The 19005-nt window shown below is 42.8% G+C and overlaps 1 protein-coding gene and 1 pseudogene across 3 annotated transcripts in view; one reads left to right on the top strand and one right to left on the bottom strand.

The window, feature by feature from the left end:
• The window catches only part of ANAPC15 (anaphase promoting complex subunit 15), a 90932-nt gene that overhangs the window by 71136 nt on the left and 791 nt on the right, over positions 1-19005 (bottom strand). For both annotated transcript variants that reach the window (XM_080643184.1, XM_080643177.1), the window contains exon 2: positions 3446-3611. The gene's annotated coding sequence lies outside the window, so the exon portion shown is untranslated. The remainder of the gene's footprint in view (positions 1-3445; positions 3612-19005) is intronic.
• LOC308234401 (folate receptor beta-like) lies at positions 13161-18002 on the top strand (annotated as a pseudogene). Its single transcript, XR_013961682.1, has 5 exons — positions 13161-13222; positions 14622-14786; positions 16943-17160; positions 17256-17391; positions 17525-18002. The product of XR_013961682.1 is annotated as a folate receptor beta-like (transcript).

The raw sequence follows: 19005 nt of genomic DNA, 5'->3' as shown, positions 1-19005 counted from the left end.
TATAAATTAAAATTACTGAAATTTAAGATTAGAATCACCTCAATCCAACATACCTTATCAAAGGTCTACTGTGCTGATTGTGAATCATTTATAAAAATACTTGGCCTTAGCCATTTTGGTTCACAGATCCATGCTCAACCACTGAGTAATTTAAAAGCCAACAGACTGGAGAAAATATTGCCAAACACAAGTCTGATAAAGGGTTTGTATCCATACTATGCAAAGAATGGCAACAATCTATGTATATAAAAGCCTAAGTGACCAGAATGACAAGTAGCTATGATGCACACTGACCACTAGAGCGCAGACACTCAACACAGGAGCTGCCCCCAGGCATTCAGTGCACTGTCACAGCCAACCTCCCCCAGCTGGCCGGCTAGGATGGGGAACTGGAGTTGGGTGGTGGCAGACACGGTGCCTTTCCCAGGGGGGCCAAGGGCTGGCTCCCTCCTTGGGGCAGGCGGCCAACCTCCCATGCCCCATCCCTCCCCCTGGCCAGCAGGCCTCGATCAGCCCACTGCTTGGCTGCCACCGTGGCTGCATGGCAGCAAGGGAAGGAGGGGGGGAGGCAGGGAACCATGCAGTGGCAGGCCGCCGACAATGGCAGCATCAGTGTCCGTCCATTCCTTCCGCAGGACTGTAGTTTCCTCTCCGGCCTGGCCCTCATTGGCCTAGCCCAGATCAGCCCTGATTGCTGGCCAGGCCTAGGAACCCCATTCGTGCACAAATTTCATGCACCAGGCCTCTAGTTCAATAATAAAAACAAACAGGCCCATCAAATAATGGGCAAAAAAATAAATGGACATTTCATCAAAGAAAGCACATGAGTGGCTAACAAGTACATGAAAAGATGCTCAACATCTTTTGGAAATGGAAATTAAAATCATAATAATACACCATTTCATCCCATTAGACTGACTATGATAAATAAGACTGCCAATAACAAATGTTGGTAAGGATGTGGAGAAATTGGAACGCTCATTCATTGCTGATGGGAATGTAAATGGTTCTGCCCTTTGAAAACTGGCAGTTTCTCAAAAGTTAAATGTACAAGTCTTATAACCCAACAAATCAAGAGAAATGAGAATACATATCACACAAAAGCTTACATTTGAATGTTCATAACAGCATATTCATAAAAGTCCCAAATTGGAAATAACCTAAATGTCCATCAACTGGTGAATGGATAGACAAAATGTGTTGTATCTATAGAATGGAATACTTTTTTTAGCAAGAAAAGCTAATGAACTACTGACACATGCTATGTCATGGATAAACTTTAAAAACATTATGCCAAGTGAAAGTCCATTTGTATGAAAAGTCCAGAAAAGGCAAATTTATAGTGACTGCCTGGGACTGGATTTGGGAACAGGGATGAACTATAAATGTGTATGAGGCCCACTGCATGAGAGAACATATTTGCCAATGATATCAACGATAAGGGTTTAATCTCCAACATTTACAGGGAACTCATGCAGCTTAACAAAAAGAAGATAAACAACCCAATCAAAAAATGGGCAACTGATCTAAATAGATACTTTTCGAAAGAAGACAGAAGGAAGGCCAAGAGACATATGAAAACCTGCTCAAAGTCACTAATCATCAGAGAGATGCAAATCAAAACAACAATGTGGTACCATCTCACACCTGTCAGAATGGCTATTATCAACAAATCAACAAATGACAAGTGCTGGCGAGGATGTGGAGAAAAAGGAACCCTCGTGCACTGCTGGTGGGAGTGCAGACTGGTGCAGCCACTGTGGAGAACAGTATGGAGTTTCCTCAAAAAACTAAAAATGGAACTCCCATTTGACCCAGTGATCCCACTTCTAGGAATATATCCCAAGAAACTAGAAACACCAATCAGAAAGGATATATGCACCCCTATGTTCATAGCAGCACAATTCACCATAGCTAAGATTTGGAAACAGCCTAAGTGCCCATCAGCAGATGAGTGGATTAAAAAACTGTGGTACATCTATACAATGGAATACTACGCTGCGGTAAAAAAGAAGGAGTTCTTACCATTTGCAACAACATGGATGGAGATGGAGAGCATTATGCTAAGTGAAATAAGCCAGGCAGAGAAAGATAAATATCACATGATCTCACTCATTTGTGGAATATAATGAACAACATAAACTGATGAACAAAAATAGATCCAGAGACAGAGAAACATCAATCAGAACGTCAAACCTCAGGGAAGGTAGGGGAGGGTGGGGGTAAGGGGGAGAGATCAACCAAAGGACTTATATGCATGCATATAAGCCTAATCAATGGACACAGACAACAGGGGGGTGGGGTCATGAATGGGAGGTGGGGGGTAATGGGGGAATAAGGACACATATGTAATACCTTAATCAATAAAGAAAGTTTAAAAAAAAAGAAGAAAAGAAGAAAAAAATCAAATATTTTATCAATTAAAAAAAATGTGTATGAGAAGGAATGAAAATGTTCTAAATGTTATAGGGGGGCGGGGAGGTAGAGGAAGGTATAGGGTGATGGAAGGAGACCTGACTTGGGATGGTGAACACAATACAGTGTACAGATGATGTGTTGTGGAATTATGCACCTGAAACCTGTATAATTTTATTAACCAGTGTCACCCCAATAAATTCAATAAAAATTATAAGTTAAAAAACAATAAAACTCTTTTACAGTAAGGTTGCACCACTTGGCAAAATCATTGTAAACTTTAAATAAGTAAATTTTATGATATGTGAAATGAAGAATAAATGAATGATTGCCTATAGGGTATTCCTCATGCATGGTAGCATATTGCGAATCTTGTATGATTCTGATTTCTATGGGTTGCACCCATGAGGCTGTATTCTAAGGAATTTATCATCTGGCTCCATACAATCTATTATCTGAGACAATATTTTTGAATTCTCACCTGAGTTTATGTTTATTAATTTTAGAGAGAGGAAGGCAGAGAGAGAGAAACATTGATGTGAGAGAAACATCAGTTGCCTCCATATGTTCCCTGACCAGGACTGAACCCGCAACCTAGGTATGTGCCCTGACCAGAATCTAACCTGCAACCTTTTGTGCAGGGGACCACACTCCAACCAACTGAGCCACCTGGCTAGGGCTCAGGCAATTTCTATTTGATTATGAACTTTGAGGCATTGTTTGGATCGATATGGCAATCAAGGAGGCAGTCTGTTCTTGGAGTAGATGAAGACGACAATACCAGCCGAGACATTTAAAAACGTAGCCCACTGACCAAAAACATTTTTTAGAGGGAGTGTTTATTCCAGTTGGCACAAGTGTGGTCTGCTAAATTGAGGGTTAGCGATCAGAGCCAGGGGAAAGAAAAGGGCTGCATCATATGACTAATTAAAAAAAGGACATGAAGCACATTACCAAAAATACCGACACAATAAGCACAATCATATCCTTTGTCAACTTCACTATTTCTTTAAAAATTATTCCTTCTTACCTGTTTGTGGGTGAACATTTCCCTTCAGAGAAATCTTTTGCTTTGGGGCTGGAATTTTTCTGGACAAGAACCAGGGCTCTGATAGGTTGAATTATTCAAGTGCTGGTTTATGGTGGTGATGTCAGATCCATGAGTCTATTTTCCCATCAGTCAATTATGGCAGGATCTGTAGGGAAACAAAAGGAGAGAATAGAAACCACTTGTTAAAAGGACCAGATGATCTGATCAATGTATTCATTTCCAACAGCAGAACAGAGCATGAACTTCCTGAGGAAGAGATTCATGAAGTCTCAGTTGATGGCTACTTTCAAGAGAACATATCATAGAACCTGAGGAAGGAGAAGTAGACAAGGAGAGTTAGTTTTCTCAACCACTTTACCCAACTTATTTTTTTTAAAATATATTTTATTGATATTTTTACAGAGAGAAAGGGAGAGGGATAGAAAGCTAGAAACATCGATGAGAGAGAAACATCGATCAGCTGCCTCCTGCACACCCCCCACCGGGGATGTGCCCGCAGCCAAGGTACATGCCCTTGACCGGAATCGAACCCGGGACCCTTCAGTCCACAGGCCGACGCTCTATCCACTGAGCCAAACCGGTTTCGGCTACCCAACTTATTTTTAAACATATATTTTTATTGATTTCAGAGACAAAGGGAGAGGGAGAGAGAGATAGGAACACCAATGCTGAGAATCACTGATCAGCAGCCTCCTACACGCCCCTTACTGGGGATTGAGCCCACAACCCTGACTGGGAATCAAACCTTGACCTCCTGGTTCATAGGTCAATGCTCAACCACTGAGCCACGCCAGCTGGGCTACCTAACTTATTTTTGATAATTCCATTTATCTCCTCTATTTGCCAGAGCTCTGTGGGTGATACATATTTAGGAGTCCTGAGTGCCTTACAGTCTATTTTGTAAGATGTGCACCCAGATTCCTATCAACAATAAAAGGTGATTTTATTATTTTACTTTATATACTTTTTTTTACTGATTTCAGAGAGGAAGGGAGAGGGAGAGAGAGATAGAAACATCAATATTGAGAGAGAACAATTGATCAGCTGTCTCCTGTGTGCTCCCTGCTGGGTATTGAGCCTGCAACCCAGGCATGTGCCCTGATCGGGAATTGAACCTTGACCTCCAGGTTCATAGGTCAATGCTCAACCACTGAGCAACACTGGCCGGGCTAAAAGGTGATTTTAAATAAAGGCATTAAATCGTCTTGGAAATAAACCTGTTGACAGTGATCATGCAAACCCTTGCCTGTGAACATGAGTATGATTTTACCCATTTGAAAAAGTCCACAATAACCATTCGGTCAGAACCCTTTACCTTGTATAAGACTCATCTCAAAGGGATGAGCTTCTCCCTTTGCTATCATCTTCCTCCACATGTGGACACTATGAACAGGGCAGCTCTTATAATATTGATAAGCTAATTTTAAAAACGTGGAGCATACCAATTATATTTAATTATTTTTAGCATCCCTCCTTGAATACTTTACTTATGAGTGCCATGCTGTTAGAGAGCAAGTTTTTGGTGTATTCTAGCAGCTGTCTGAGAAATGCCAGGGTGATTCTGGTGTAAAATACACCTTGATAGTTTTATTGTCCTGAATGTAGGGCCTGATTTAGAGAAGAGAACTGAAGAAAGTGTTGGCAGGAAATAGCCTGAGTCTTGGCTGTCTCATTAATAAGAGAACTCTACTTATAACATTGTCATTAAGAATTTTAACTTCTCTAGAAGTGAGGAAACATACTGTCTTGTATCATGACCTAAGAGCACAACGTGAGTGAGCCAGGACAAAATAAAATAAAAATTAACGTGTTTCCTGCGAAGTAAAAGTTCACAGTCAGGTTGGGTAAGGACCTTAACACTGCTGTAGGGGAAAACACAGGAAACAAAAAATAACTTATTTCTTCATGTTAAGTGCAGAATGTATACTCAAAGACTACTTCTTCGTAGGAGTGGCCAACATTATTTAAAGCTTTATGCCTCTTAAAATAAAAGTAACCTGAAGATGCACTTCTGGAATGGCAGAGGAAGGGCATCTGAAAATCCACTCCTCCATGAAAGCAAGAACACTGGCAAGACGTCAAACTCAGCTTTTCCAGAACTCTGGAAATTAACCCAAACTTTCAAAATCTAAGGAGCACTTATTTAAGAAAAATGATTGAATCTCAGTAGGAAACAGCAAGCTCTTGGCATTTTGACTTTTTTCCCATCCGCCTCTCCCAAACTCTGGTAGCCTTCAAACCCAGTTGTCTCACAACTATAGTAACTGTGAAAAACAGAAGCCTAGGAGCCACTAGAGGGGACAGAGTGGGTGTGGAATTCCTCCAAAAGTCCTATCCCTGGAGAAATGTCACTGATTTGTCTGGCAGCTCCTGGTAAGAGCCCCATTCATAGAGCTAGTCTTATTTGACTGACTCAGAGCTCACACAGTGAGAAGCCCCATCCCTGGGTGTTTGTCCAAATAATCATCAGCAAACTGTTAGACATCCCAACTCCCTAAGGCAGGAAAACCAACTGAGACAAACCAGAAGCTGGCCAAAAAACTTAAAAGAAATATTAGGAAGGACATGTAGACAGAAAGCTTTGAAAAGCTCTGACATTCCCGGGGGTCTAGAAATCCACATGTGTTTGCAAAACTGTATGTAAACCCAGGAAACACATGAAAAGGCCCAATCTCTCAATTCTAATAACCTTAAGGCCTGGGTGAAGCAGGAAATGAGGGATAAGGGAGAGTAAACTTTCAGAGCTTTGAAGGCTTGCCTGAACCAACACACAGACTCCCTTGGCAAAGAGCGGAAGACATTTAAGGAAATCTCTGTCCACTCATTAGCTGACCACTAAGCTAAATGGCAGAAATGACAGTGACCACACATGACAAAGAAAACAGGCTTTACAGATTTAGTCCTTGAATGTCAATCAACAAATCAACAGGAACAAATATGAGCCTTGGGAGTATCTAATTTCCAAAGATGCCATATTATGTCATTTAAAATGACCAGTTTTCACACTGTTCCCCAACACGATAAGACATGCAAAGAAATGGGAGAGTATGACCTGTATAAGGAGAAAAAAAGCAGTCAACAGATATTGTCCCTTATGTTGAACTTATTAGTTTTTAAATCATCTATTATAAAAATGAACTATGTCTAAAGGAGTCAGGGAAAATGTAAAAATGACGTCTAACCAAAAGGAGAATATCAATAAAGAGATATGAATTTTCGTTGTTGTTGTTAATCCTGTCCTGAGGACATTTTTTTCTATTGCATTTCAGAGAGAGTGGAAGGAAGGGAGGGAGAGAGAGAGAGGTAGAGAGAAACATAGACAATGTGAGAAAGACACATTGATTGGTTGCCTCCCACATGTGCCCCACCCGCCACCAGGGGAGGGGAATGAACATGCAACCCAGGTACATTCCCTTGATCCGGAATTGAACCCATGACCCTTTGGTGTGTGGGCCTAAACTCTAACCACTGAGAAACACCAGCCAGGACAAGATATAAATTATTTTTTAAAAAATCAAATAGAAAATCTGGAGTAAAATAATTAAACTTAAAAATTTACTAGAACTTCAACTTGATATTTAAAAAATCCTAATCATAATTAATGGTAAGAAACTGGGAGATTTCCCACTAAGATCAGGTACAAGGCAAGGATTTTCCCTCTCCCACTCCCCTTCAACATCATACTAGAAGTTCCAGATAATGAAATAAAATAAGGAAAGGACCTAAAAAATATACAGATTGGCCCTAACTGGTTTGGGTTTGGCTCAGTGGATAGAGCGTCGGCTTGCGAACTGAAGGGTCCCAGGTTTGATTCCAGTCAGGGGCGTGTACCTTGGTTGCAGGAACATCCCCAGTGGGGGGTGTGCAGGAGGCAGCTGATCAATGTTTCTAATTCTCTATCCCTCTCCCTTCCTCTCTGTAAAAAATCAATAAAATATATATTTTTAAATATATATATATACAGATTGGGAAGGAAGAAATAAAATTATCTTTGTTGCCCTAACCAGTTTGGCTCAGTGGATAGAGCGTTGGCCTGCGGACTCAAGGGTCCCAGGTTCTATTCCGGTCAAGGGCATGTACCTTGGTGGCGGGCACATCCCCAGTGGGGAGTGTGCAGGAGGCAGCTGATCGATGTTTCTCTCTCATCGACGTTTCTAACTCTCTATCCCTCTCCCTTCCTCTCTGTAAAAAAATCAATAAAATATATTTAAAAAAATTATCTTTGTTCATAGGTGACTTGTTCTTCTATGGAGAAAATGCAAAAGAATTGACAAAAAATTTCCTGGAACTAACAAGTGATTATAGCAAGATTGCAGGATACAGATTAATATACAAAATTCAATTACCGCCCTAGCCGGTTTGGCTCAGTGGATAGAGCGTGGGCCTGCGGACTTGGCGGAGGGGGAGGCGGGGGCGGGGTGTGTGTGTCCCAGGTTCAATTCCAATCAAGGGCACATGCCCAGGTTGCGGGCTCGATCTCCAGTGTGGAGTGTGCAGAAGGCAGCCAATCAATGATTCTCTCTCATTATTGATGTTTCTATCTCTCTCTCCCTCTTCCTTCCTCTCTGAAATTAATAAAAATATATTTAAAAAACAGTAAATTGCCTTTCCATATACTAGCAACAAACAAGTGGAATTTGAAATAAACACTAAAAACATTATCATTTACATTAGCATCCAGAAAAATGAAATATTTAGGTATAAACCTAACCAAATATGTACAAGATCCATATAAAGAAAACTACAAAACTCTGATGAACAAAATACAAGGACTAAATAAATAGATAGTTCATGTTCATGAATAAGAAGATTCAATATATTTTTTTTAAAATATATTTTATTGATATTTCACAGAGAGGAAGGAAGAGGGATAGAGAGCTAGAAACATCAATGAGAGAGAAACATCGATCAGCCGCCTCCTGCACACCTCCCACTGGGGATGTGCCCGCAACCAAGGTACATGCCCTTGACCGGAATCGAACCCGGGACCTTTCAGCCCGCAGGTCGACGCTCTATCCGCTGAGCCAAACCGGTTTCGGCAAGAAGATTCAATATTGTCATGATGCCAGTTATTCCCAACTTGATCTACAGATTCAAGTAATCTAATCAAAATTCCACTAAGTTATTTTGTAGATATTAACAAACTGGTTCTAGTTTATATAGAGAAACAAAAGACTCAGAATAGCCAACACAATATTGAAAGAGAAAAAAACAAAGTTGGAGAACTGATATTACCTGACTTTGAGACTTACTATAAAGACAAAGTCATCAAAACAGTGGGTATTGGCAAAGAATAAACAAATAAACAGAATGGAGAGCCCAAAAGCAGACCCATATCCAAGAAAAGGAAACTACACCCCAATATCCCTTTTAAATAAAGTCATAACTCTCCTCTACAAAATACTAGCAAACTGCATTTAGCAACATGTCGAAGATATTATACATCATAACCAAGTAGGATTAACCTCGGGAATGCAAGTTGGTTTAACATCCAAAAGACAGTTATTTAATAAAATACCACATGACTAGAATGAAGGGCAAAACCCACATGATCATCTCAATTGATGCAGAAATATCATTTGACAAAATATAAAGGCCTTTCATGATAAAAAAACAAAAACACACCAACAAAAAAAACAATAAATAAGTTTGGAAGAAAAGGAAAATTTCCCAACCTTATAAAGAACATCTATGAAAAACCCACTATTAACATCACACTAATGCCAAAAGGCTTTCCCTCTAAGATTAGGAATAAGACATGAATAGCCACTCTCATCATGTTTTATTTTTTTTTTATTTTTATTTTTTTTTTACTCTCATCATGTTTATTCAACATTTTACTGAAGGTTCTAGCTAGGGCTGTTAGTCAAGAAAAAGAAATAGCCCTAGCTGGTTTGGCTCAGTGGATAGAGTGTTGGCCTGCAGACTGAAGGGTCCCAGGTTCGGTTCCAGTCAAGGGCACATTCCCTGGGTTGTGGGCTTGATCCCCAGTTGGGGGCGTGCAGGAGGCAGCCAATCAATGATTCTTTCTCATCATTGATGTTTCTCTCTCTCTCTTCCTCTCTGAAATCAATAAAAATATATTTTAAGAAAAATAAATAAAAGTCATTCAGATTGCAAACAAAAAATAAAACCATTTCTATTCACAGATGGTATGACATTGTATATAAAAAATCCTAAGGAACCTACAAAACATTGTATTACTAATAGGTGAATTCAGCAAATTTATAAGACACCAGATCTATATATAAAAATAAATTGGCCCACCCAGCAGCATGGCTCAGAGATTAAGCATCAACCAGGAGGTCACGGTTCAATTCCTGGTCAGGGCACATGCCCAGGTTGCGGGCTCGATCTCCAGTGTGGAGTGTGCAGAAGGCAGACAATCAATGATTCTCTCTCATTATTGATGTTTCTATCTCTCTCTCCCTCTTCATTGATATTTCTATCTCTCTCTCTCTCATCATTGATATTTCTATCTCTCTCTCCCTCTCCTTTCCTCTCTGAAATCAATAAAAAATATATTTTAAAAATAAAAATAAATAAATAAATTGGCCCTAGCCGGTATGCTCAGTGGTTAGAGCACCGGCCCATGCACCAAAGGGTTTCGGGATCGATTTTCTGTCAAGGGAACAGTACCTGGGTTGCAGTTTAGATCTCAGGCCCTTGGTCAGAGCCCTTGGGTGAGGCAATCAATCGATTTGTCTCTCTAACATCCATCTCTCTCTCTCCCTCCCTGCCTCCATTCCACCACTCTCTCTAAAATCAATGGGAAAAATATCCTCCGATGAGTATTAACAAAAACATTGTATTTCTGTACACTATCAATAAACAATACAACAATGAATTTAAGATTAGAATTCCATTCACAATAGTATAAAAAAGAACAAAACACATTGCAATACATTTAAGAAACTAAAAGACTTGTACACTGAAAACTACACAACATTGTTGAAAGAAATGAAAAAGCTAATAAATGGAAAGACATTCCATATTCATCAATCAGAAGACACTTTTGTTAAAAGGCAATTCTCCCCAAGTTGCTCTACAGATTCAAATCAATCCTTACCAAAATTCCAGCTGACTTTTTTTGAGAAATAGACAATATGAACCTAAAATCTATATGGACATGCAAGAGACTCAGAATAGCTCAAACAATCTTAAGAAAGCACCAAATTGGAGGACTCACACTTTCTGATTTCAAAACTTATTATAAAACTGCAATAATCAGGACAGTGTGGTAGTAGCATGAGGATAGATGTACATATCAATGGAATAGAACTTAAGAGTCCAGATTTTTGACAATGGTGTCAAGACAATTCAATGGAATAAATGACAATTCAAAGAATAGCATTGTCAAAATACGATGCCAGGACACACCTGGATATTCACATACAAAAATAATTACATTCGGCCCTAACTGGTTTGGCTCAGTGGATAGAGCATTGGGGCTGCTGACTGAAGGGTCCCAGGTTCAATTCTGGTGAAGGGCATGTACCTTGGTTGTGGGCACATCCCCAGTAGGAGGTGTGCAGGAGGCAGCTGATCAATGTTTCTCTCTCATCAATGTTTCTAACTCTCTATCCCTCTCCCTTCCTCTCTGTCAAGAATCAATAAAATATATTTTTTAAAAAATTACATTCGGCCCTTATTTTACCCTATCTACAAAATTTAACTCAAAATGGATCAAAGACCTAATCACAACGAGCTAAAACAATTAAAACTCTTAAGAAAACACAGGGCAAGAGCTTTATGACATTGTATTAGGCAATGACTTCTTGGATAGAAGAACAAAAGCATAGGCAACAGAAGACAAAAAGAGTTAAATTGAATTCCATCAAAATTAAAAACTTCTGTGCATCAGTGAACAATTAGAGTGAAAAGGCAACCTACAGAACAGGAGAAAATACTTGCAAGTCATATATTTAACAAGGAGCTAATCCTTCAACTCAACAAAAAAACACATGTAACCTAATTTAAAAGCGGGAAAAGGACTTGATAATGAAGTCCAAAGAAGATGTACAAATGACCAATAAACATATGAAAAGTTGTTCAATGTCACTAATCATTAGGGAAATGCAAATCAAAACTACAATGAGATTTCACCTGACATCTATTAGGATGGCTTCTATTTTTTGAAAAAAAAAAAAAAATCCAACAGAAAATAACAAGTGTTGGCAAGGATGGGAAGAAATTGGAACTCTTGTACACTGTTGATGGGAATGTAAAATTCTGCAGCTGCTATGGAAAAAAGTATGACAGTTCCTCAAATGTTAAAAATAGAATTACCATATGATCCAGCTCTTCCACTTCTGGGTATGCACCCAAAAGAACTGAAGGCAGGGTCCTGTAGAGATATTTGTACACTCATGCTTATAGCAGTGTTCTTCACAGTACCAAAAGGTGGAAGCAACCCAAGTATCTGTAAATAAAATGTGGTATATACATACAACAAAATATTATTCAGCTATAAAAAGGGATGAAATTCTGATAAATGGATGAACTTTATGACTATAATGTAGTCAAAGAAGCCAGTTACAAAAGAACACGTTTCTGCTTAAAGAAGGTATCTAGAGTAGTCAAATTCATAGAGACAGAAAGTCAAAAGATGGTTGCTAAGGATTAGGGGAAGGAGGAAATCAGGAGTAGTTGCTTAACGGGAATAGTTTCAGTGTTACAAAATGAGATTACCAGAGATTGGTTGCACAACAATATGAGTGTACTTAACAGAACTGTACACTTAAAAATGGTGAAGATGGTATATTTTATATAATATGTATTCTACCACATTTTTTAAAAGATTATAAAAAATTCCTTAATTATGTTTAAAGAAATGTTATCTGGTGAGATATTAGGACTTTTCTCTGTGTCCCTAGACTTCTGTACCTCAACTTCTATCTATGTCTACTTCACTGCTTATAAATTAACATGATAGTTGTCATTTAAGCCTGCTTGGTATGTGTCAGACTTTTCCAGTTAAATTCTCAACAATTTTCCGATGAGCCAGCAAAAGCTAAGCAAGGTTTAGTGACATTTACCAAGGTTGCACGAGGGATGGAACTCTTACTGGGTCCCAAGGCCTGACCCTAAAGCCTGGATTTTCCCCCTCCTTGCCTCATTCCCCTCAAGTTAGCTTTCTCCTAACAACCATTTGGGGAACCTAAAAAATCAGATTCCTGCCCTAGCCGGTTTGGCTCAGTGGATAGAGCTTTGGCCTGCGGACTGAAGGGTCCCAGTTTGCTTCTGATCAAGGGCACATGCCTGGGTTTCAGGCCTGATCCCCAGTGGGAGGTGTGCAGGAGGCAGCCCATTGATGATTCTCTCTCATCATTGATGTTTCTATTTCTCTCCCTCTTCCTTCTTCTCTGAAGTCAATAAAAATATATTTTTAACAAAAAGGTACAAAAAATCAGAATCCCCGAGGAGGTGAGTGTTTCTCTATATTGTCATGAATATTGAATGCGTGGATCCTGGAGTGAGTAATTTAACAAATAAAGAGATGAAATCACATAGAATTGGCTAACTTGACAGACTAAGGAAGCTTGGAATACAGTGAGGTGTGGAAAGGAAAGAGGTGGAAGTAGAAATTGCTAACCGCAGGGTACATTCTGTGTAAGCACATTCAGAGCTCTTACAGTCATCCTGCCCTGAGGACAGAGACCTCTGGGTAGTCCAGGGTCCTGGAGCTGTTGCCAGTCCTGAGAGAGGCCAGTCCAGACACAGCAGTGTGTGCTCCCAGCAGCAAAGGAGGCTCAGGCAAGATGCCCTCAGGAGGGAAGGGTGACAGAGGCACTGGGGGAGGAGGGGAAAAGGGAGGACTTGGTGGGTCTGTGGGTAGGGGAGGGGCATGTCTTTCTTTAGAAAGATCACCCTGGCTCCTGTGGGAAAGATGACTTGAAGGGGAAGAAATTGGAGGAGTGAACTGACCCCAAACTCAGAGCCAGGGGAAGTGAATTCTGGAAAGGTTTTTGGAGGGACCCTTGCCAGGGCTTGGTGATCAACTGCATGAGGGAATGGTGAGGAAGAGGAATGGGCTTTCATTATCAACTCTTAGTGCTTCAGCGACTAAGTCCAAAGAAACAGATCTGTAATGGGTGGGGTGGGGTGACGGGCAGTCATGGACAGACAAGGGGCTGTCACTTTTTCCAGGCGCCGCCCATGCCCCTCAGTGCCTGTCGGGCAGGCTCCTTTAACACGGGAGACTTTATGTTGTCCTTCTGGTCAGTCCAAGGGTCTCTGCATTTGTTTTCTGAGGAGTCAGGTGGCGATCTGGGGCATTAGTCCAGCTCTCAGAGCGCTGAGGGGCCAGAGTCACAATGGGGTGGAGGGAGGAAAGGCTTTCAGGAAATAGGGAAGGGAGAAGTCTGAGGGAGCAAATTGGTTTGAAAGCCACCACTCTTGCCCTGGCTGGTGTGGCTCATTTGGTTGGGCCAAGAGGTTGCTGTATGATTCTGGTCAGGGCGCACGCCCGGGTTGTGGGATAGATCCCCAGTAGGAGTTGTGCAGGAGGCAGCCCATTGATGTTTCTCTCTCTCCCTCTCCCTGCCTCTTTCTAACAATCAATAAAAACTTTAAAAAAGACAAAAATCCACCACTCTTTCCATTCCCGTATCATTAAACCAAACACGGTCCTGTTTGTGTTACATCCCTTGATCCTCATGCTGCTGTGGAGAGCTCAGCAGAGCTGGGCCGTGGCCTTCCCCAGGCAAACAGGGCTCCTAAGCTGCCATGGGAACCCAGGTGACCCAGGGTCTAATGGCAGGGCACTTGCTGAACACAGCATAAGGGTGCTGTGGGTCCCTGGCCCTTTTCAGGAAGTACGGACCTAAACCATTTAATTACTTTTTTTTTAAAGGTAAAATCCAGAGAGAATGTGTGGGTTCAAGCATTCTTCTCCAACTTGGGTACTGTCCCTGAGGGTCCCCCTACTAATCCCAGATCCCCTTCTGAACCCTCCAAGAATGGGGTGAGGGAGCCCCCTTTGCCAGCCTCATCTATCTCAGTCTCTGGCAGCCCCAGGACCCAGCACTGAAGGAACAGGGTCGGGCCACAGCCTTCACTGTGGAGATGGGGAGACTGAGGAGGGGTGAAGGGAGCACCCGGCATGGGCTCTCCCCTCAGGCCTCGTTCTCCCTAACCACAGCTTCCTCTGCAGGGACAGAAAGACATGGCCTGGAAACTGATGCCACCTCTGCTGCTGCTGGCCTGGTTTTCAGCCTCCGTGTGCAGTGCCAGAGACAGGACAGACCTGCTCAACGTCTGCATGGATGCCAAACACCACAAGACAAAGCCAGGCCCTGAGGACAAGCTGCATGGCCAGGTATGGCTGCAGTGTGGCTGCGTTTGGGGAGGGGACTGGTTCTGACAGGGAAGAGGACCTTAGGGTGGTGCGGGAAGGGTTGAGGGGCCAGACACCCCATGTTCTGATTATTGCTGAGAAGGTAAAGGTCAGGGAGCAGTTTAGCTGATATTCGGGGCGGCTTCTTCACAACAAGATACCATGTCAGCAACCACATGCAATGATCACTTACTGAGTACCTACCTACCAGGTGTCATGTGCTTTCTGTCCATGATCTCATTTTTCCGGTGGTCCTCTGAGGTAGGGAGATGACATTTTCCCCATGAACAAATGAGGAAACTGAGGCCCAGAGGAGCCTATGGACACACACAGGACCTAGACATGACTAGCCCTCGTGGTGGGGCAGGACTGGGGCGGACACCTCCAGGAGTTTGGGGGAGGATGGTTTTCCTACTTGGACTACGTGCCAGTCCCATGGAGTGCTAGGGGCCAAGGAGAGGCCTCTTATGACTGCGACATGGGGCAGAGGTGCAGTACTCTCACACATTCTATAAAAAATTATGCCACTTGGTTGCAACCTATTAGTTTCCATACTTCCTTTTTAGGAAAAATGTTGTTTAGACTCTCTTTTCTATCCTGGAATGAAGTTCAAAGCTACTAGAATCTATTAATTTAAAAATATCAACATAATTACCTATAATACAAAGGAGAAGCAAAAAGAAAGCAATTTATAAAAAAACAAACTACATTTCAATATGTCAATTCTCTGCTATGGCTACATTAGAAGTGCTTGTGAAACAGCACATGAATGGGGCAGCTTCAAATGAAGATTTATACAGGTGTACTCTATTAGCAACTTAAATGCTATCTAATACCCCCCGTGGTCGGCAAACTGCGGCTCGCAAGCCACATGCGGCTCTTTGGCCCCTTGAGAGAGTGTGGTTCTTCCACAAAATACCACGGCCTGGGCGAGTCTATTTTGAAGAAGTGGCGTTAGAAGAAGTTTAAGTTTAAAAAATTTGGCTCTCAAAAGAAATTTCAATCGTTGTACTGTTGATATTTGGCTCTGTTGACTAATGAGTTTGCCGACCTCTGGGCAGTGTTGCAATTAAGGAGACAATTTTCTACAATAGTGATAAACTCCAGTAATACAAAACATACAGTACAGCCTTCCATTTCATGGTTTGTGTTGTCCTGGAAAATCGGATAAACTAAGGTGTGTTCATATGGAAGATGTAATTCAGTTTAGATCAGGAAATCATAAATGTGTTTTCACTTTATTAAGCAAATGTTTCTGTGTGTCTGATACTGTTCTATCCACGGGGGGGACACAGATCTTAATACTTGCCAAGAATATGGTTATTCAACAATAGATTACTGTATTGCTCACTTTCCCCCCTCCCTTTTTTTAAATTTATTGATGGTAGAGAAAGGAGAGACACAGGAAGTGGAAGAGAAAGAAACATCTGTGGTTTTTTTTTCACTTATATATGCATTCATTAGTTGATTCTTATATGTGCCCTGACTGGGTTCAAACCCACAACCGTGGCATATCAGGGAGATGCTCTAACCAACTGAACTACCTGGTCAGGGCTCTTTCCTCCTTTACTGAAAATGTCACCTAGCAATGAGGCTTTTCAAACCACCTTATTTTAAATTCCAACAGTCACCCCATTCTCCACATACCCATTCCCTGCTGTAAACGTCCCTATATAGTTGATCATATCCTTCCATATCATATTTTTCCCCTTTTAGTGTCTTACGGTCTGTCTCCCCTGACCAGAATGTAAGATCCATGAACACATATTTCTGTCTGTTTTCTTGTCTGCTGTACTTCGTCTACAACAGAGGCTGGCACAGAGTAGCTACTCAGTAATACTTTTTTAATGAATAAATTTAAGAACTTTTTATAAAGTGTTAAGTCCTGTATAAATGGTAGTTTTTTGTCCTCCCGAGACAGGGTTTCTCCCAGGCTTCCACAACCCCCTAATCACACTGTTGCAATTGAGTGTCCCTCAAGATGGGAGTTCCTGAGGGCCAAGGACAGAGAGGTCCTCACAGTGAGCATTTCTAGAACAATCTACCTGGGGCTGGAGAGCAAGAACCAAATGGGGAGAGGCTGGAGGTGGCAGAAGTGGGTGGCAGGGGGCACTGAGTGCTGTGTCCTCCCCACCCAGTGCACTCCCTGGAGGAAGAATGCCTGCTGCTCTGTCAGCACCAGCCAGGAGCTGCAAAAGGACACCTCCCTCCTGTATAACTTCAACTGGGACCACTGTGGCAAGATGGAGCCTGCCTGCAAGCGCCACTTCATCCAGGACACCTGTCTCTATGAGTGCTCCTCCAGGACACCTGTCTCTATGAGTGCACCTCCAACGTAGGGCCCTGGATCCAGCAGGTACCGGGGTCTCCCTCACCCCACCCTACCCCAGTCAAAGCTGTGGCTGCCAACAGGCCTGGCTGAGGAACCTTCTCATTTTACCTCCCACTCAGGTGAGCCAGAGCTGGCGCAGAGAGCGTTTCCTAAACGTGCCCCTGTGCAAAGAGGACTGTGAGAGCTGGTGGGAAGCCTGCCGCACCTCCTACACCTGCAAGAGTGACTGGCACAAGGGCTGGAACTGGACCTCAGGTGAGGGCTGGGTGGGTGGGTGGGGAGATGGAGGTGGGGTTTGGGCAAAGGCGGTTTGAGGATTTGGGATTGCCTGAATATCTCTCAGGTAAGCAGGGCTGGATGTCTGTGTCTATCCTCTCTCCCCCTGCAGGATCTAACAAGTGTCCAGCTGAGGCCGTCTGTCGCACCTTTGAGTCCCACTTCCCCACTCCTGCAGCCCTGTGTGAGGGCCTCTGGAGTCACTCCTACCAGGTCAGCCAATACAGCCGAGGAAGTGGCTGCTGCATCCAGATGTGGTTTGAACCGGCCCAGGGCAACCCCAATGAAGAGGTGGCGAGGTTCTATGCCTTGGCCATGACTTCTAGGGCCATGCTCCATGGGATTGGGCCTCTCCTGCTTAGCCTGGCTCTGATGCTGCAACTCTGGCTCCTTGATTGAGTCCCCTCTGTCTATCCCCAGCTTTGAGACACAAGGATCAGTTTTGGCTCAGCACAGGTCCAGAAATGAAGCCCTAAGCCTGCCTCCATGCTTTACCCATCCCTCTGTCAACCAGTGCCTCATGTGGGACTTGGGGTTCCTCTGATAGCCAGTTCTAATAAATAGACAGACATATTTGTGTCTGATAAATTATATTGGTTGTGAGTTTGTGGGTGCATAGTGGAAAGATTCCATGGTTTTTTGATTCCTTCATATATATTAGAGGCTTGGTGTTGGTGCATGAAATTCGTGCACTGGGGTGGGGGGGTCTCTCAGCCTGGCCTGCGCCCTCTAGCAGTCCGGGAGCCTTCAGGGGATGTCCGACTGCCGTGGAGGCTGTGGGAGAGGCTCCTGCCACTGCCCCTGCACTCCCCAGCCTTGAGCCAGGCTCAGGGCTTCTGGCTGAACAGCACTCACCCTGCAGGAGCGCACTGACCACCAGGGGGAAGCTCCTGCATTGAGCGTCTGCCCCCTGGTGGTCAGTGTGCATCATAGCGACCAGTTGTTCTGCATTCGGTTGACTTGCATATTAGCCTTTTATTATATAGGAGATACACACACACACACACACACACACACACACACACACACACGTACATATAGATTTCAGAGAGGAAGGGAGAGGTAGAGAGAGAAACATTAATGAGAATCATTAATCGGCTGCCTCCTGCACACCCCCTACTGGGGATTGAGCTGGCAACCCGGGCATGTGACCTTGACTGGAATCAAACCCGGGACCCTTCTGTCCACAGGCCAACGCTCTATCCACTGAGCCAAACCAGCGAGGGCAGTGTTTGGATTCCTTCAGATTAGAGAAATGAAAACTGGGTTCCAACATCAGCTCAGCTACTCACTATGTGAAAGGAAACAGTTTCTTGACTGCTCTCAATCTTTTTTCCTCATTAAAATGGGACTAATAATCCTTCCTTCCCTCAGGGTTGTGAAATATAAAGGAGCTGCTGCCTAGAAAGTATGTGAGCCCAGTGTCTGCACATTAATAGTTCTCAGGGTTCCTGTTGCTCTTGTAGTGCCAAGTAAGAGTCAGGTCCAGGACTTCATTGTTTATATTGGTCTGTAAATATCCCCTTGTACCCAGGCCTTGTCTGTCTGTCTCTGTGCTCAGGTCTGCAATGAGAAAGCTAGGGATGGGGGTCC

Source organism: Plecotus auritus, assembly GCF_963455305.1.
Source record: "Plecotus auritus genome assembly, chromosome: 9".
In the NCBI taxonomy this organism is placed as follows: domain Eukaryota; kingdom Metazoa; phylum Chordata; class Mammalia; order Chiroptera; family Vespertilionidae; genus Plecotus; species Plecotus auritus.
The sequence above is the reverse complement of the archived record's forward strand: the minus strand, read 5'-3'. Positions and strand labels throughout refer to the sequence as shown.